Source organism: Rhinatrema bivittatum, chromosome 6 (assembly GCF_901001135.1).
Source record: "Rhinatrema bivittatum chromosome 6, aRhiBiv1.1, whole genome shotgun sequence".
NCBI classification, from domain to species: domain Eukaryota; kingdom Metazoa; phylum Chordata; class Amphibia; order Gymnophiona; family Rhinatrematidae; genus Rhinatrema; species Rhinatrema bivittatum.
Genome location: NC_042620.1, coordinates 269,372,843 through 269,393,676, shown reverse-complemented (window position 1 = coordinate 269,393,676; position 20,834 = coordinate 269,372,843). Strand labels below are relative to the sequence as shown.

Below are 20,834 nucleotides of genomic sequence, written 5' to 3'. Positions count from 1 at the left end.
TATCGGGGAAGACTGGCAGTGCTAGCCTGGAGACCCCCTCTGCCCCTCAAAGCAAAAGTCCTAGGAAAGGAGTTGAAAAGGGGAAGACTTTACCCCAAGGTGATCCCCTTCTACCAGTCAGGTGGAGTCTGCAGCGGCAACCCACCACAGAAGAACTGCAGCAGTGCTCTGTATCGCTGTCCTGGGGCAAGAGGCAGGCAGCATCAAAAGTAGTAATGAGGTACATTGAGGAAATGATTGCCTGGGATGACCAGCCCTTACAGATAGTGGAGAACCTGGGATTTAAGCATCTGCTGCACCTATAAGCCCCCAATAACAAAGAGTCCTCCAGGACTACATTTAGAAGGTAGGTTCACCAGTGCCATAGTTGCATACAAATGCAGCTGGCTAAAACAGAGAGGAGTAGCGTGTATTTCACCCCCAACATCTAGACAAAAATAAATGCTACTCATGCCTACTTTTACCTGATGGGGCACTGATGGGAGCTGACTGAGGCAGGGACAGGCAGGAGCTCTAGTGGGGACAGAGCATCAGGGTACAGGTGGGCTATGCTGCACACCCAGGTGATGCAAAGTAGTCATACCTTGTACAATATCCTATTAGCCATAAGAAAGATGTCGTAGGGCTGGCAGCTAGACTGGAGAGGCAGGAGTCTTCATGCAGGTTTTTTTTGTGACAGACAGTGATGCAAATATGATAAGGGGAGTGGAAGATGAGAGCTATTGTGGGATTTGTTGCTTTGTACACTTGCTGCATCTGGTAGTGAGGGCTGCCCTGGGATTCTAGTTCTGATGGGCCTGATAAAGAGAGACAAGAAAATAGCGGGGCATTTTCATTGAAGTGTAAAGAGTCAGCAGTTTCTCTGTGAGAAGCAGAAAGAATTCCGGATGCGACATAAGTGTATGATTCAGAATATTTGCTCCCAGTGGAATCTCATTTATCTGATGTTGCAGAGGTTAGTGGAGCAGCAGATATCCCTTCATGATCTGTCTCTGGAAACAGAGATAGGAGTGGCATCATGCATGGGTAATTATGAGGCAGCTGAATCAAATCCTGAACCCTTCAAGGATATCATGGAGGATCTGAATTCCAGAAGTGCACTCTGGGTGGGCTCACCTCCATAGTAAATATTCTGGAGGAAAAGTTAGAGGATTTCTGTCAGAGACGTAGCTAGCCTATGGCCGATATGGCCATGGCCATATGCGCCATTCATTCCGAGACGCCACCACTCTCCCATAATGTTGGGAAAAGCCGTTTCCCCACCTTACGATACAGCCCTGAGGTCTGCCACCGGAGGGAGGAAAAATGAACTACTGCACCTACTCTTGGTGTCCCTCCTCCCCTTAGGGCCATCCATGAAGCAGGGGGGAATTGGGACAAAAATACCAACGCTGCCAAACCAGTGGAGACAGCCTGTGCAGGACTCCCTCCCTCTGTAGTCTGGAGCAGTATGGTCTGCGGTGCTGTGAGATGAATTGTCAGCCTTTACCACTCCAGTCGGGAGTAGGAAAAGGAAAGTGCTTGCCAGCTTAAAGATAACGCCTTTTCCCCTAAATGCAGTGAGAGCAGCACTGCCTGTGGAGCCCCAAGAACAATAAATCATCCTCCCCCTCAGTCTGCTTTGAACTTCAAGGAGACAGCCATAACTACAGATTTTTGTGAAGAGCTAAAAAAAAAAAAAGTTTAATTTATCCTTATTTTAGAGGACTTCTTGTTATATTTTTCTGGGTTTTTTTGTGTAATGCTAGCCTTATAATCTCCATATTTTCCTAGATATTGATATTGCTGCATTAAATTGCTGTGTGTTTGTTTAATTTAAAAAAAAAAAAAGGGATTGAGCTATTCAGCTTTGGGCAGGTGACTCATAGGGGTAGATTTTATAAATGTACGCGCGGGCGTACTTTTGTTCGTGCACCAGGCGCGAACAAAAGTATGCTGGATTTTATAAGATACGCACCGAGCCCAGCGCGTGCTGCCTGTTCCCTCCGAGGCCGCTCCGAAATCGGAGCGGCCTCGGAGGGAACTTTCTTTCCGCCTCCCCTCACCTTCCCCTCTCTTCCCCTACCTAACTCACCCCCCCGGCCCTATCTAAACACCCCCCCCCTACCTTTGTTGGCAGATTTACGCCTGCAGAAAGCAGGCGTAAATCTGCGCGCACCAACGGGCTGCTGGTGTGCCATCACCCGACCTAGGGGCTGGTCCGGAGGCCTCAACCACGCCCCCGGACCCGCCCCCGAAACGCTGCATCACTCGTGGCACGCCCCCGAAATGCCGAGTCACTCACAGCACGCCCCCCGACTCGCCCCCGACATGCCCCTCCATGCAAGCCCTGGGACTTACGCGTGCCAGCGAGCCTATGCAAAATAGGCTCGGCGCGCACAGGGGGGGTTTGGGGTAGATTTTCGGGGTGTACGCGCGTACCCCTTTGAAAATCTACCCCATAATGCATTGCAGTGGGCAGTCAAGTCCTCAGTCTGCTTTGAACTTCAAGGAGATAGCCATAACTATAGATTCTTGTGAAGAGTTAAGTAAAAATCAATAGCAAATACAGTGTCCTGTGAACAGCCCTGGCCAAGTGTTAACTGTGATGGTAAATGGAACTTACTCTGAAGAGAAAGCGGTATCAAGCGAAGAGCTGCAAGGATCAGTGTTGAGACCGGTCCTGTTCAATATCTTTGTGAGCGACATTGCGGACAGGATAGAAGGTAAAGTTTGTCTTTTTGCGGATGATACTAAGATCTGCAACAGAGTGGACATGCCGGAAGGAGTGGAGTGAATGAGACGGGATTTAAAGAAGCTGGAAGAGTGGTCAAAGATATGGCAGCTGAGATTCAATGCCAGGAAGTGCAGAGTCATGCATATGGGGTGCGGAAATCTGAAAGAATGGTATTTGATGGGAGGTGAACAGCTGATGTGCACGGAGCAGGAGAGAGACCTTGGTGTGATAATGTCTAACGATCTGAAGTGGGCAAAACAATGTGACAAGGCACTATCTAAAGCTAGAAGAATGCTGGGCTGCATAGAGAGAGGAATATCTAGTAAGAGAAAGGAAGTTATGATCCCCTTGTACAGGGCCTTGGTGAGGCCTCACCTGGAGTACTGTGTTCAGTTCTGGAGACTGTATCTCCAAAGGGACAGTTCAGTTCTGGAGACTGTATCTCCAAAGGGACAGAGACAGGATGGAGGTGGTCCAGAGAAGGGCAACCAAAAAGGTGGATGGTCTTCAAAAAATGACTTATGAGGAAAGATTGAAGAACCTAAATATGTATACCCTGGAGGAAAGGAGGAGCAGGGGTGATATGATACAGACTTTCAGATACTTGAAAGGTTTTAATGATCCATGGTCAACAACAAACCTTTTCTGTTGGAAAAAAATCAGCAGAACTAGGGGTCATGATTTGAAACTCCAGGGAGGAAGACTCAGAACCAATGTCAGGATGCATTTCTTCACGGAGTGGGTGGTGGATGCCTGGAATGCCCTTCCGGAGGAAATGGTGAAGACTAAAACTGTGAAGAATTTCAAAGGGGCATGGGATAAACACTGTGGATCCATAATGGCTAGAGGATGGGAATGAAGAGAAGAGCCATGGGGGTGGCTTGCTGGAATGGTGGCTACTACCTGGTGATTACTACCCTTACTCAATAAGCAATAACTTAATGCAACTCCAACGTTTCTCTCTGCTTCAACAGCAAGGAGAAATGTGGAAAAGAGGATTTGCATTCAGACAACAACCAACAAGGACTGAACTATACAGTCTGGATAAACAAATAAGCGTGGGGGTAGCTTGCTTATTGAGGTGGTAACTACCCTAAACCAATTAAGCCTGATACTTCACTTTGAATGCATATACAGCGTTGTTCTCTGCTTCAATGGCAGGGGGAAATGTGGAAAAAAGGATTTACATTTAGACAACATTCAACATGGCATTGATCTGTGCAGTCTGGGTAAACAAGCATCGGGATAACTTGCTTGATGCGGCAGTTACTACCCGTAACCATTAAGCCTTATGATTCATCTTTGATGCAGCTCCAACATTACTCTCTGCATTAATGGCAGGGGGAGGCAGGAAATTTGAATCAAACAGTTACCAACAAGGGTCCTGAACTTGGTGGTCGGTGAAACAGATAAGTATGGGAAAATAAGTGTGGGAGCTTGCTGGGCAGACTGGATGGGCCGATTGATCTTTTTCTGCCGTCATTTCTATGTTTCTATGTTTCTGTGTTTCTTCCTCCCATGGTCATACAGTAGGAGCAGCACTGCCCTACTGTATCTGACCTACTGTATCTGCACAACAACCACCCTACTCTTCCTCTGCAATTCCACGACAATCTCAGGTCAACTGTTCATTTAGCCCCTTTGACACAATAGTGATGAAAATCTTAGCTTATCTGATCTGTGCTCCTTTGGCTAAAATAATGGACAAGTCTTTGGCTGAAGGCAATCTTCCAGCCATATTAAAAAGAGCCTCAATCCGCCCATTGCTAAAGAAACCACAGTAAGATCAGACTAATCCTGCCTATTTTTATCCCATCTCCTCCATTTCATTTATCACCAAGATAATAGAATCCTCCATATTTAAACAGTTACATGAGTTTCTTGCCCCCCCAATTTTATACTTCAGAACAGGCAGGGATAAACCAAACTTCCCGCCCGATCCCATCAGTGGCATCACACACACACCTTACACCACACCCATGGGCAGCAGGAGTCACGTTTATCCAAATTCCGTCTCCTGTTACTGCAGGGCGGTCTTGCAGCTTTTATTGTGAGACCAGCCCTGTGGCAGCAGGGATAAGTGCGACTCCTGCTGCCACCCACCTCACAATTTAGAAGGCCACCACAGAGCAACAGCTGAAGAGAGAAAAAGGACGCAGTGGCTGCCAGCAGACCCTATCCCACTGGTAGCTGAAAAGAGGAGGATGCAGTGGCCACCAGTGGATCTTATCCCACGGCAGCTGAAGGGAGGAGGATTTAGTGCTGCCAGCAGACCCCCCCATCCACTGACAATTGAAGAAGAGGCCTAGACCTTGTGTGTTTATGCATATATGTATATGTGTTTGTGTTGCTGGATGAGACCCTGAGTATATGGCTGCATGTATGTGTGGTAGGGGGTGAGAGTCTGGGTGTCTGGATGACTGCCTTGGTGGGTGAGATCCTGTGGATGTGTGTGTGTGTGTGAGAGAGGCTTTATGTATAATGGGGTTAAAAACTTGTGAATGTATGGGGGTGGGTGGGAGTCTTTATGTGGATGGGTGAGATCATGGGGATGTGGGTGAATATGTGGCTGCCTGTGTATGGTGGGTGATTACCTGTGTATATGTGGGGGGGGGGGAGGATAAGAGCCTGTGGGTAGGTGAGAGCCTGGGTGTATGCTTGTGGGTGGATGAGATCTTGTGTATGTGTGGGAGAGAGGTTGTGTGTATGACTGGATGAGAACTGTGTATGTGAGAGAGAGATGTGGGATGCGTGTGTATATGAATGGACGACTACTTGTGTGTGTGTGTGTGTGTGTGTGTGTGTGGTTGGATAAGTGAGAGCCATTGGGTGAGGGTGGGTGAGAGCCTGTATGTATATGTTTTTATGTGTGTGTGTGTGTGTGTATATGTGTAAGAAAGAGAGGATAACGTTTATACAGCTCCCCTGCCCCTAATCCACAATAATCGCAGAATGATTGGAAATCTAAACATCCTAGGTATGAAGAACAGGAGATTTTTTAAATCTTTACTAGTTTAATAATTGGATATGTCTGCTGTTTTAATATATTATATTTGTATTTTGATTAATTTCATAAACATTTTTATGAGGTTTTAATTATTGGATATTCTATTCAGTTGTTTTAGAATATTATTTTTATTAATATTGTTTACTTCTGTGTTTTATATTTCTTTATTTTACCTTTGGTAAAGGTTTGTCTGTGTTTTTTATGTGTGATCGAGGTGAGGGATTCTGCTAGTACTTTCTTTGTAGGGGGTCTGTAGCATTCCGACTTGTTTTGTTTTCAGTAGGAGGTTTATTGGTGTTCTAAGGCCTGATGCTATATTTTCAGTGCTGCTGTTTGAGGCCTAGGAGTTAGGGTTGTTTTGATATAGCAGCTTTGTCTCTTGGGAAACTGTATTCTTGGCAAGCTGTAATAGCTTTTATTGGAGCTATGTAAGCATTATCTAATAGAGATGTGCATTCGTTTTTTCCGAATTGGAAAATTGCAACGAAATTGTCCAATTCGGCATGTTTCAGGGAGCCCGAAAAAAATCAGGAATTTCCTGTTTTTTTGCAAAAATTCGTTTTTCCGATTAGTGCGCACTAACGGGAGTCAGTGCGCGCTAACTCCCCGTTAGCGCGCCCTACCTCCCGTTAGTGCATACTAACAAAAACTAACAAAAAGTAACAAAATCTAACTGTTTTTGTTAGTGCGCACTAACGGGAGTTAGTGCGCACTAATGGGGAGTTAGCGCGCACTAACTAAAAATTGATTTTTCGCGAAAAAAAAGACCCGAACCGAAAAAAAACTACAATTTCCATGGCGGCCGAAAAACGAAGAACGACACGAACACAAAAAACGATGCACATCTCTATTATCTAAAAATGTTGTACTTGAGTTATTGAGACAATATAGAACCTGTCTTTAGATGTGAATGTCTCTGATCTGACATCTGAAGAGGGGACCTATGTAGTTTTACAAGCTTTTGCACAATATTTTTAGGTGTATTTTTTATTTTAAAGGTATTTTAGGCAACCTGGTTTGTTTTGTTTTCTAAAAGGAGGTATTTTGATATTTATGAGCCTCGTGTAATATTTGTGGTATTGCCTTTTTGTTGGAAGGGTTATAGTTTGAGTGCTGGCAGTTGGTGCTATTCTTGGTGTATTGTAATTGTTTATTCATGGCTTTCTGAGGGCCAAGCCCACACCCATTACATGTTACAACAGGCTATTGTCATATGGGTTCCATGTATCTTTTGTCTGTAGGGGAGAGGAGATTGAGGGAGGGAGACTGCTGTAAACTGGGAAGGGAGGGGGAGAGAGACTGAATTCCCCACTATAAATATCACTGCACACTATGGTTTTCAAGGTATTCTCTCTTATTCATAAGGCTCTAAATCATGAAGCTCTTCAATGTATGAGTTCTTTTTAAAAAAAAAAAAAAAATCTATAGCCCTGAGATGAGTTTAAGATCCTCTGGAAATGCCTCTTAGATGTTTCCTCAGTGCGGTAAAGTCAAGAGAAAAGTTGTTTACAGCAGTTGGATCAATTGTTTGGAATAGTCTGCCAGAATCTTTACTGCTGAAGATATGTTTTCAAACCTTTAAAAAGAAACTAAAAACATTTGTTTGAGAAGGCTTTTCTGTAAGATTCACAAGTAATTTCCTGTGGATATTAATCTAGATATGTGCACAGTTTAAAGAGATTAATTTGTGTCCTGTTTTTACTTTTTTATATTTTTATGAATGTAATTCCGTAAGCTGCTTAGAATTTAAGATAATGCAGCAGACAAATGTTTAAACGTTAAACATTTAAACCTTGCGGGTCTTGCTTCCATTCTGCTTTGCTGCCATAGAAACATAGAAATGAAATGACGGCAGAAGAAGACCAAACGGCCCATCCAGTCTGCCCAGCAAGCTTCACATTTTTTTTCTCATACTTATCTGTTTCTCTTAGCTCTTTGGTTCTATTTCCCTTCCACCCCCACCATTAATGTAGAGAGCAGTGATGGAGCTGCAACCAAGTGAAATATCAAGCTTGATTAGTTATGGGTAGTAGGGGTATGGGTTATGGGTAGTAGGGGAAGCCATGCCCCTGATGTACCACCCTGGGAGTCTTGCTGCCTCTCTGCCTAGCTGCCATGCCCCTGATGTACCACCCTGGGGGTCTTATTCCCATTCTGCTTTGCTGCCATGCCTCTGATGTGCCACTCTGGGGGTCTTGCTGCCTCTCTGTCTAGCTGCCATGCCCCTGATGTGCCACCCTGGGGGTCTTGCTGCCTCTCTGTCTAGCTGCCATGCCTCTGATGTGCCACCCTGGGGGTCTTGCTGCCTCTCTGTCTAGCTGCCATGCCCCTGATGTACCACTCTGAGGGTCTTGCTGCCTCTCTGCCTAGCTGCCTTGCCCCCGATGTACCACTCTGAGGGTCTTGCTGCCTCTCTGCCTAGCTGCCATACCCCTGATGTACTATCCTGGGGGTCTTGCTGCCTCTCTGCCTTGCTGCCATGCCTCTGATGTACCACTCTGAGGGTCTTGCTGCCTCTCTGTCTAACTGCCATACCCCTGATGTACTATCCTGGGGGTCTTGCTGCCTCTCTGCCTTGCTGCCATGCCTCTGATGTGCCATCTTGCAGGTCTTGCTGCCACTCTTTCCTGCCTTGCCCAGATTTACCATTCTGCCTAGTTGCCATGCTCTTGATACTATATCTTGCTACCACTCTGCCTAGCCACCAAGTCCCTGATATATCACTTTGGGGATATTGATGCCTCTGTTTGCTGCTTGAGTTCCAGCCTAGTTCTCCCACCCTACTTCTTTATTCATTATACTGAGGTGTTTTGACCCCAAAATAAAAATGAAAAAAAAAATACAAGTTTCTTTTTTCCCCCAAACTTTTTTTTTCTGGTTTTATGCTTTGCTGTCTAAACCAGACACTATTACTGCCCTGCCTGCTTCTGGTTCTCTCATGGTACCTTGAAGAAAACCTGCTTCTTCGTGTACCATTTTATCACTTTACGGTTCTTTTGGGGATATTTATGCCACTGTTGGTACTGCCTTGGCCTATTCATACAACTATTGTTGGTTCTCTTTGTCGCTCTCATGTGTCCTTGAGGATTTTGATGCCTTTCAGCTGCTTACATTTCCCTGCATGCTTCATCTTGGTGGTTTTAATGTCTTTTACTGTTTGTGATTCCCCACACTTTGTTCGTTGGGGGTTTTCATGCCTTTGTGGTGTTTGCTATTCCATGCACACTATGCCTTGGGAGTTTTGATTCCTTTTTTCCTCATGCCTTAGCCCTTGCAGTACATCTTGAGACCTTTCTGTCACTGGCTTGCTGTGTTGCTCTGCTCCTACCATTTGTAATTTTAGGGCTACTGCTGCTGCCGCCACTACAAGCCATCGTTGGTACATTAGGGTGCTTCTGCCTCTGCTCTGGCTGTCTTTGAGGTTTTTTTTTCAAATTCCTTATCCTTATGGTACGTGCCTACTCTTGGTCTTGCCCTGACAATATATTGATTTACAGAGGTTTTCCCAGTTATTTTTATTAGTTTTATGGCCTTTTAAACTTTGCCTTCAAACTCCCTTCCCTTACGGTATTATGAATATTGATTTCATCAGGAATTTGCCTTTGACAGATTATAAGAATGGTTCTCCAACCATTCCAGTAAGTTCCCCTCTGCCTTTTAATCAGAGAAGATATACAAATATCTAACGCTGATCTCAACGTATCACAAATGTTCTAATTTTAACAAACAGAAACATAATCAAATTTATTTCAAATCACATGTGTTCCCTTCTCTCCGCCAGTACTCTCATTCTTATTATCACATCCTTTCTCTTTAACAATCCTTTTATCTGATACCGGAGTCTGGTCCTCTTCCTGAATCTTTGTAATTCTCTGATAAAAATGACCTGCAAAATGGTCACACAAATCCACAGAAAAAGGTGTATTATGGCAAACTGGTTTACATGAAATTTGGTGATCTGTTATAAAGAGAGAATAGTTTTCTAGGTCTATTATACGAGTCTCCCATTTGCATAAAATACCTTTGTTACATCCTTTGGAGTTCTGGAATACTTAGTGGCATGCTGATGGCAAAGTAGTCTACCATCCTATATCCCAGTTTTTTTTCTACTTATGCTCTAGGCATCTCCCTTATTGCTTCAGAGAATGCAGCTCAACTGAAAACCCATTGGGCTGCTCTTTTTTCCCCCCCTTCAACGCCACAGTAGATGCGGTGCATGTCTCTGCAGGGAATGGCAGCGGCAGAGGATTGGGTGTCTTGCTGTCTTTTTTCCTAGCTACCTTGTTGCTGATGTTTCACCTTGGTGCTGGTGCTGCCACTTTGCCTAGCTGCCCTGTTACTGATGCTATACATAGGGCCTTGCTGCCACTCTTCCTTTCTGCTATACCCCTTATGCTGCACCTTGGGGGTCTTGCTGCCTCCTTAATGTACCACTTTGTGGGCCTTGATGCCACTCTGTCTGGCTACCAGTCTCCTGATGGACTATCCTGGTGGTCTTGCTTTCACTTAGCCTGACTGACATACCCGAGACTCTACTCCTTGACGTGCTCTTGCCACTGGTTAGCTCCTTGCTATTGGGTGGCTGCTTTGCATTTTTCATGGTGTCTTGGAGTTTTCATTCCATTCTTTATGCTGCTTTGTCCTATCAGCATATGGGGATTTTTTATGCCACCTTTGCTGCTTTATTCCTCCTTCATGATGCCTTAGAATGTTCATGCCCTCTTGTGTTGCCTTTGGGAGTTCTTGTCAATGTTATTGGTGCCCTCCTTTTGATGTCCTGGGGTGTTCTTGACAGCCTTGATGCTGCTTTGCTCTTTGACTTGGAGACCCCTGGCAAATGTTGGTGCCCTTTCGCTTCTATATGGTGCCTTAGGTAATTAATGACACTTTTGGTGCCACTTTGCCATGGTCTTGGTTTCTTGGAGTTATCTTCCCCTTCTGATGTTGTCTACCCACAAGTTTCTTTAGAATTTATTAGAAAGCTCCAGTTTTGAAGCTCAAAATAGGCTATATTGCTTCCTCCATTGACTGTAAGTAGAAACAAAAAAAAAAGAATGAAACGAATAATGGAAAATTATATTTTTGTTTGAAACTAATAAAATAAATGTAGGTGACCTATGAAATGAATAAATGATCCAAAGCAAAAACGTTTACTTCTGCACATCTCTAGCTATAATAGTCATTTTCAGCTATCATGTAACTATATTTCTACTTTAACACCATTCTTGTGCTAACAGATGCTAGTCTGGGTGCATGTGTCTGGTAGCAAGGCAGCCAGTAAGTAGTCATACTAACATATGCTAGATGATAGCAGGGTGCCTGTAGTGAGGCTGACCAGTCTCTTTTTTCACCAGTCTTTAGGAACTGTGGTGACACACATTCCTGTCCTATTCACAAGATAATTTTCCTCAACTAACTATATATTTCTTTTCTGGTCCTCTTTTAATTTAATGGTGGAGCCTTGGTGGCTGAGGGGTTTATTACAAAACTTGGTAATAAGACATAGACGAGGGACTGGGTATCTGGCTTAAGTATTGGTCTTATAAGAAGCAAAGTTAATGATGGCAAGGCCTGAAATGACCTAATAGCAGAGGTAGTGGAGGCTATTGCTGTAATAGAATTTGAACTTGAATGGGACAGATATGGAGGGCAATGGTAGGGAAGGGGTTGAAAAGTCAGGTAAAAGACACGTGGGTGGGGAGAGCTGGTGTTGGATTACATATGAGAATTTATATGTACATCTACCCAAATGGATGAATCTCATCTGGGCAGAATGGAAGGGTCATTTTGGTATTTTTCAGCCATCATTTGCTATGTTGTTATGCCATAATGTAATCTATACAGCCAACAATAACATACTGTACAGTGGTGGATGTAAATAACTTGAGTGCACTGCAAGCAAGCAAAGAACACAACTGCAGCAGCGAAACAGTATCACACCATGTACAAGACAAGTGAAAAGATAACATCTTCTATACTAGGGAATAGTAGTAAGGCCCAAATAAGCAAAATTAAATCAAACCCTTCTTCTGAGTCTGTGTGCCATCTAAGCACTATGCAAAATTTCCTGCAGACCCATCAACGCCAAACACCAAGCTTTTCTCACTTCAGCCCTGTGGAAACTTGATGTCCTGCCTATGCCAGCAGCCTTTTCATGAGGTGACTTGAGTGAATATTGACAAGGTTAACCTTACTGTACACAGAAATATAGAATATGAAAGATTTTTAAAAAACCATGTGACCCATCTACTCTGGCATCAACATCCAGCCTTAACCAAGTTATCCTTCTGATAAAGCCTGTTCAGGGTCAAAAAAAAGATGTAAGGCTATTAAGATGCATGTATTGATGTGCACATGATGTTACTTTGTTAAAAAATAAAAATTAAGTGATAAAAATAATAATAATCATGGCTTGGAAAGCCAGAAAAAATAGTTCCAGTGTCAAGCTTACAGGCATAATTGCCTTGTTCAAATGTTATGCTCAGGCTATTATATTCTGTCAACAATGTTGGAATTCAGGTTTCAGATTAGCTTCTTTTTTTCTTACCTCAGGCATCCTTCATATATACAAGATGTTGCTTGTTGAAAGTGTATCTGTAGAAATGGGGGAGGGGAGTGGTTCGGATGAGGGGCAGATATAGTCTACTAGTACTGACTTTGCTACTGTTTCCGTACCTGTTGCAACAAAGCTCTTCTAACCATATGATAGATGATTCATTCTAGTGGCACAGCAAAATAAGCACTGCATTTTAACTCAGGGTATGAAGATAGTGTTTTTTCTGCTATGGATGTGGATTGTTTTTATTTAAATTTATTTATATGGCCTGGCAGTTTTCCTCCTGCTTCTTTGGATTTCAAGCTGAAGTAGAACCATCATCTGACACTAAAACATGAGCCTTCATTTGCAAACTAATCAAACTTTTTTCCACTTTTAATCCTCTCCCCAATGCTGTCTATCCTAGTTACTACAATGCCAGCCTTAAGCTAAGGGCCACAGGCTACAACTCCCTCTGGAATCTGGTATGTGATGTGTGCATTTAGAAACTGACCATTAGATGTCACCATTGTGTAATGGTTGAGATTCAACAGCTGTCTCCATAGCATTCCTATCCCTGCAGACCTGAAGAGAAGAAGCTAGGCTTGATCATTCAACCTTGGAACCAACAGATTAGGCCATAAAAGAAGACTGTGATTTTATCATGGTTAAGAACTACCTAAAACGCAATAGGAAAATCAACATCCATGGCAACCCCACTGTCTTCTAGCAGAGGAAAAGAAATCCGAATGAAGGAAAAAGCATAAGCACTGACAAGTTAGATGCAAAGCACTGATAAGGAAGGCAAAGAGGGAATTTGAAAAGAAGCTTACCAAGGAAGCAAAAACTCATAATAAAGACTTCTACAAGTACATTCTAAGTAAAATACCTGTGAGGAAAGTTGGGCCATTAGATGATCAAGGAATAAAAGGGGCATTTAGGGATGACAAAGCCATAGCAGAAAAACTAAATGAGTTCTTTGCTTTAGTCTTCACTGAAGAAGATGTAAGAGAGGTACCATGCCAGAAATGGTATTCAAAGGTGATGATTCAGAGGAACTGAAACAAATCTCAGTGAACCTAGAAGATGTACTAGGGCAAACTGACAAACTAAAGAGTATCAAATCACCTGGACCAGATGGTATTCATCTCAGAGTGCTGAAAGAACTGAAAACTGAAATTGCGACCTGCTTTTTGAAATTTGTAAAGTATCCTTAAAATTGTCTATAGTACCTGAAAATTCGAGGGTTGCCAATGTAACACCAATTTTTAAAAAGGGATCAAGAGATGATCCAGGAAACTCAAATTAGTGAGTCTGATGTCTATGCCAGGCAAAATGGTAGAAACTATCATAAAGAACACAATTGCTGAACATATAGATAAGTATAGTTTAATTGAACAAAGCCAACATGGATTTAGCCATGGGAAGGCTTTCCTCACCAATCTGCTAAAGGTGAGCCAATTGATATAGTGTATCTGGATTTCCAGAAAACATTTGACAAAGTCCCTCATGAGAGACTTCTTAGGAAATTAAAAAATCATGGCATAGGAGACGGTATCTTATTGTGGATTGCCAACTGGATTAAAGACAGAAAACAGAGAATAGGGCTAAATGATAAATTTTCCCAATGGAGAAAGGTGAATAGTGGAGTGTCCCAGGGATGTGTTCTAGGACCACTGCTTTTTAATATACTCATAAAAACCTGGAAATTGGAACAGTGAGTGAGATGATCAAATTTGCTGATAATACAAAATTATTCAAAATTGTTAAATCACAAGAGGATCTTGCAAAACTGGGAGACTGGGCATGCAAATAGCAAATAAAATTTAATGTGGACAAGTGTAAAGTGATGCATGTAGGAAGAATAACTTAAATTATAGCTACACAATGCAAGGTTCCACATTAGGAGTCACCATTCAGGAAAAGGATCTAGGCATCATTGTTGATAATATCATTGATATAATCTTCTCATGGTGCAGCAGCAGCCAAGAAAACAAATAGAATGTTAGGAATTATCAGGAAGGAAATGAAGAATAAAACAGAGAATATCATAATGCCTCTGTATTGCTTCATGGTGCAACCTCTTCTTGAGTACTGTGTGCAGTTCTGGTCACCACATCTCAAAAAAGCTATAGCAGAATTAGAAAAGGTACAGCGAAGGGCAACCAAAATGATAAAGGGAATGGAACGATTACCCTATGAGGAAAAGCTAAAGAGGATAGGACTCTTCAGCTTGGTGAAGAGATGGCTGAGGAGGAGATATGATAGAGGTCTATAAAATAATGGGTGGAATGGAATGAGTAAATGTTAATCAGTTGTTTACTCTTTTGAAAAGTACGAGGATAGGGGATACACAATGAAGTTACTAGGTGATACATTTAAAACTAATAAGAAAATATATTTTTTATTGAATGCATAATTAAGATCTGGAGTTTGTTGCCAGAGGATGTGGTGAAAGCTATTAGTGTAGCTGCATTTAAAAAGGTTTGGACAGGTTCCTGGAGGAAAAGTCCATTAACAATTATTAAGGTAGAGTTGCAAAAATCCACTGCTTATTCTTGAGATGCAGCTTGGAATCTGTCTACCCTTTGGGATCCTGCCAGGTACTTGTGACCTGGCTTGGCCACTGTTGGGAACAGGATACTGGGCTTGATGGACCTTTGGTCTGACCCATTTATGGCATGTTCTTATGTTTTATGCACAGTGGCTATACACTATTTAAACTGTTACCAACTATCCACACAGAAAGAATATTTAGCACTGCTGACAGTATTTTTAGTGCCATTTGTAGATGCCTACTGCCTAAAATATAGAAAAGCTTGTATCAAGGGTCAACTATGTCATCTTCATTGGATCATCTGGGACAGCTCAGAAAGCTTGGACAGTAGTAGCAATGAGAAACTTGGACAGTAGTAGCAATCGTGATGACAGGGTCAGCTGCAGTATGAAACCTAAGGAAAGTCAAGGCATCCACTGATTATGACAGGGCTTTCCCTTCCCCCAATCCCATACCCTGCTCAATCTTTTTTTTTTTTTACTCTCCTTTGCAAAGCCTTTATTTCCAACCCCTAGCCCCATGTGATCTTCTCTCACTCATGGCACCCACATCCTGTGTAATTCTTTCTTTCATTCTCCCCTCTGCATAATCCTCTTTGACATCCCTCAACACGCAGACATCCACACAACACACACACACATATTTCCATAATTTTCTTCAAACCCTGGAGAATACACAACAATGTACATGAAGTCTGAGGAAAATTTGTAATACACTTTAATTTCAATACTGAAATATGCATATGAAACTGGATTATAAATCCAGCACCCACCAGGCAGCAATGCAAATAGTGCAGTATGCCTTAGAACACCAATACACCTACTCTTGAGAGGTGCAAATTGGAAGACAGAAAAGCTGGACTAGTACAGATCCCTACACAGAAACTTAGATGCTGGCAGAATATCATGTAAAACACAGACCCTCACCAAATACAGAATAAGGGATCACAGGCTAGAAATAGAAATCTGCTGATAGAAACTGAACTGGAAACCCCAAGAAGCCAGACTTTGTATGCAATGAAACACTAGAGAAATAGAAACTAAAATGCATTTCCTGCTGTATTGTGCAAAATGCAAAAAATGTATTTTATTTCAGATCATTTGTATTCTGATAATACAGGATGATGATCTTGGTGGCATACAGCTAAAACAGTAACTAGAACATCAGAAAAGCACAGTTGCTTACCTGTAACAGGTATTCTTCTAGGACAGCAGGATGTTAATTCTCACATGTGGGTGACATTATCAGATGGAGCCCATCGCAGAAAACATTTGTCAAAGTGTCTAGAAGTTTTGACCAGCACACTAAGCATGCCCGGCCTGCTGCTATCTGGCAACCACGTGAGGACCCCCTTCAGTCTCAAAATATAGAAAATTACGAGCGAAAAAATAAAACAACCTGGAGGAGAACCCAACACCATGGGGAGGCAGGCAGGATTCTTGAGGACTAACATCCTGCTGTCCTAGGAGAACACCTGTTACAAATAAGCAACTGTGCTTTCTCCTAGGACAAGCAGGATGGTAAACCTCACATGTGGGTGAGTACCAAGCTCCAGACTGTCCGTTTGAGCAGAAGAGACAAACAGCGATCAAACGAGGTGCCAACGGGCACAACAACAATTGCGACGCTGGTGGTCTTCTGAAGACTGTCTGGTTCCCACAGAAGCACGGACAGGAAGAGTTGGGTTCAAGTCTGGAACAGGTTGTGCAGGAAGGATTGACCGAAGGCACTGTCCTGACGCCTGTCTTTGTCTAAACAGTAATGAGCCACAAACGTATGAAGGGAACTGCAGGCTGTGGCTTGGCAAATTTCGACGACGGGGACTGCATGCAAATGAGCCACCGACATCACCATAGCCCGCACAGAGTGAGCCTTTACTCTGCCGGCGAGTGGAAGGCCTGCCTGCGCATAGAAAAAAGCAATGCAATCCGCCAGCCAATTTGACAAGTTTTGTTTACCCACCGCCATTCCCAGCCTGTTGGAATCAAAGGATACGAAGAGCTGGATGGGCTGCCTGTGGTGGGCCATGTGGGCTAGGTAGAAAGCCAAGGCTCTTTTTCAGACCAAGTTATGCAGATGGGGCTCAAGCTGCCATTCCTCTTTGGGATGGGAAAATACCTCGAATAGAAACCCTGGCCCTGCTGATGGTGAGGGACCGGTTTTACTGCGCCCACTACAAGGAGGGTGGAGAGTTCTGACTGAAATATAACCAGTTGGGCAGATGAACCCCATGATGGACATGGAAGAGAGGCATCTGGGAGCTGGCTGGCATTTAGATGGTACCCCTGGCGAATGATAGAAAGGACCCAGTAGTCTGACATGATCTCTTTCTAGTGATGGGCGAAGCTCAAGAGCCTGCCTCTGACCAGGGGATCCAATGTCAGGAGTATGGTCAACTGACTTCTGCTTCCTCACCGCCAGTCAAAAACCCGTGGCTGGAGCTTGCTGGGGCGCCAGCTGGGATCTAGGTGCTCGTTGCTGGTGAGAGCGTCCCTTGGAGCTGGTGTGAGGCATGCGAGACTTGGAGGCTGGAGGATAATACTTCTTTTGCCTGTAAAAGGGCTTCCGGGATCCTGGCCTAGAGGAATCCCTGGCTGAGGATGGGGCATCAGAAGCGCTAGCGGAAAGCTGTTGAAGGGTGTCATGATGGTCCTTCAATTGTGCTACTCCATCTCAGACTTTATTCCCAAAGAGGTTTGCACCTGTTCTCCACAGGGGAGATCAGCTAGCCTGTCTTGGACCTTTGGCCGGAGGTCAGATTTTATGAGCCATGCCATTCTCCTGGTACCAATACCAAGCACAGCCACGCGGGCCGCCATCTCGAAAACATCATAAGTGGAACGCTCCTCATGCTTCCCAGCTTCGAGACCCAGTAGGACAATGGCTGAGAGGGCCTCATGTTGTTGATGTAGACCCTCTGCGAAGTCCTGGACCCATTTCTAGAGATTGTGGTTGTACTGGATAATATACAGCTGGTAGCTGGTGATGCGGGCCACCAGCATGTGACCTTGGAAGACTTTCCTGCCCAAGGCATCCAGCTCCCTGTGCTCTCATCCTGGACGGACGGAGGCATGGGTGCGGGAGTGCCGGGCCTTTTTCAGGGAGGACACCACAACCACCGACTGGTGGGGGAGGTGCCGCTTCTCAAACCCAACAGCCTGCTGCACCATATGGGTTGCATCAGCCTTTCTGTTGACGAGGGGAGATAGAAATGTGGTGCTCCCACATGTGGAGGAGGAGGACCTTGAAAATGTCGTGGATAGGAACTGCCCAATCTCCTTCGGAGTGTTGAACTGGAGAACCTTCAGCATCTTATGTCATGCATCCTACTCGGTGAGCAGTTGAAAGGGGTTGGCCTCAGCCATGGCCCTGATAAATCCTGCAAAGGCCAAGTTCTCAGGGGGCGACTGGTGCCATTCCTCGGGAGGGGAGGGCTCCAAGAGGGGGTCATCCGAATAAACAAAAGATGACTCCATGGAGTCATCACCCCAAGGGTTGTAAGGCCTTTCCTCCTCACTGGGACCAGTGTGCCGTGGGCGAGGTCTGTGAGGGGCATTGGTCCTGGGCTCCGATGGCTTTGGAGGCCTTGAAGGCACCTTGAGATTTGACAGTTCCCCTGGCATCCAGGGGACCGGAGGCCATGGGAGGCTGGAAGGTCCCGGCAGGGGCTCATGGAACCGTAGCCCAGGGAACACAGTACCAGCTACATCTTTCTCCTCATAGGACCTGAGAACCGGGATCGCTCTAGTGGAGGGCATCGGTGGCCGCTGGGGAACAGAGGGTCCTCTGGCACCAGCTGCATTGGAAGGGCACCTAGGAGGACATTCAGAAGCTGTAGCAGGGGTGCTAGCATCGATGGCAGAGGCTCTGGCACCGGTATGGGGGCTGGTGGCACCTGCAACTCAACGCTCTGGAGCACTTTGAGCACAGTGAATTGCACCCTGCAGTCCAACTCCTCCTGAAAGTCCAGAGTGCCCAGGACCGAGGGAGGGGGACGAGCCATCACCAACTGTTCCTCAGGTTTCCGGGGTGGCACGGTGCCTGGCACCGGTGTTGGTGGGGAAAGCCTAGGACTACCAGGGGCATTGGAGGATGGGGCCTCCAATGGCAGATGTCACATCGGTGGCGGCTCAGCATCTACTGGTTCCACTCCGGAACCGGAGCCATGCGTTGACGATGTCTGGTGGAGATGCTTGCAGGATCTCCCTTGGTGCTCGGCCCGGTTTTTCCTCAGCGCTGAGGAAGCGGAAGATCCCGATGTCTGGGAGAGTGGCGAAAACATCGAAGATGTATCACTGTCACCATGATCCTTGGAGGTACTAGCTAGAGGAACAGCCAAGGGAAGTGTGTCAAAGGACTCTCCGTGACCTCTCGACATCGATGGAGCTGACACAGGAGTAGAAGGTGCAGACTTCAGGGCACTGAAAAGTTTCTCCATCGTATAGAGGCGCAACCAATGCCCTTTTGGGGTCATCTGATCACACAGATGGCACCCACGGACAGTTGTGTGAGGCCTCAGGCAGAGGATGCAAACCTCATGTGGTTTTGTGATGGATATGGTCTGCGGGCACTAGGGGTACTGAAGAAAACTGGTTGATACCATGAAAAAACACCTGATATGCAGCCGATGACCGGTGGTCACCTTGAGGTGAAAAGTTGGGAATCGGCCGCAAAGTTGGAAAAAGGCAAGAAAAACAACCTACCACACCAAGAAGGCACCGACTGCGAAAGGGGACCCGATGAGGAAATCGGGAAAAATTTGAAAGATTTCGAGAAAAAACAAGGAAATTGAGAGCTCCATGAACCGCAAGGCAGCTGCACCACGGAAAGGAAGAGACTGAAGGCGGACCTTGCATGGACACTTGGATAGTAGCAGGCTGGGCATGCTCAGTCTGCCAGTTAAAGTTTCTAGAAACAAAAGTTTTCCGTGCCGGGCTCCATCGGATGATGTCACCCACATGTGAGGACTACCATCCTGCTGTCCTAGGAGAACATCTAAAATAAGCAATCAAACAAGCCATAGCTACAAGAGAGACAATCCCTCCAAAAATTTCAGAAATGCACATTTTCCAAATCTGGCAGAAAATTTGATTAAATTTCCCACAAAAGAATAAGCAGGAAAACTATGAATAATACTGGGAGGGGGGATAGCATCCAGAGCAGCAAAATATGTGGCATTCTGTTACCTGGCCAGAAATGTAATCTGACCAGGGATGAAAAAAGAGCAGCACCAAAACCTAGGGCTAGTCCTTTAATTTTCCCTCAAGCAGGTTAGTTCTTAAATTCATACAAGCCAACAAAACATTCTCTCTAGCCTGTTCAAACCTGAGGATTGACATGCTGGGATAGGGGAGAGAAAGACCAAGTGAGAGAGAGATTGAGACTTCTGCTCAGGAAAACTGCCCCCTCCCCCCCCACCGGAAAACTGCCCTTACATATACATGGCTGCTTTTAAGCAGCATCATCCACCACAGTCATGGTGTGGCTTATCTTCAGGTAGAGAGAGCAGACAGGCATTCAGCACCTGAGGACCTAGAGGCTGCAGCAGGTTGGCAGTGCGGCTGCTGCTTCGAAAGTTATGACAGATGGCAGTGGCAAACTTGAGGCTGCTAAGCAGGAGGCAGAGGCATGGATCAAATTCTCTGTGCCTGCCCTGCTGCGCTACTGCCTAGCGATTGCCTCCAGCATCATAGGGAAAAGAAAAAAGGTGCTAGTGCCAGCACGCTTGAGCAGAGGAAAATCCACTCCCCCTCCAAGCTGCTGATAGTCTGACCTGCTTGTCCCAGTGAACCCTGACATCATCTACAAAGGCCTGACATCTTGTTCTTGATGATGCACTAACACAGGAAGGTGTTTATTTATTTAAAAGGTCTTTGTTACCTGCTTTTCGAGAAAGTTTGGAGTGGAGTACAATAAAACATATATAATAAACACACAAAACAATGCAAGATGAAATTAAAACAATGCAAAATAATAACAATGTAACCCTTGGGCAGAATGGATCCTTGGCTTGACACCC

General features: G+C 44.8%; 1 protein-coding gene across 3 annotated transcripts in view; it reads left to right on the top strand.

The window, feature by feature from the left end:
• LOC115094276 (ETS-related transcription factor Elf-1-like) overlaps nt 1–20,834 on the top strand; it is a 182,491-nt gene that overhangs the window by 114,756 nt on the left and 46,901 nt on the right. The window lies entirely within an intron of this gene.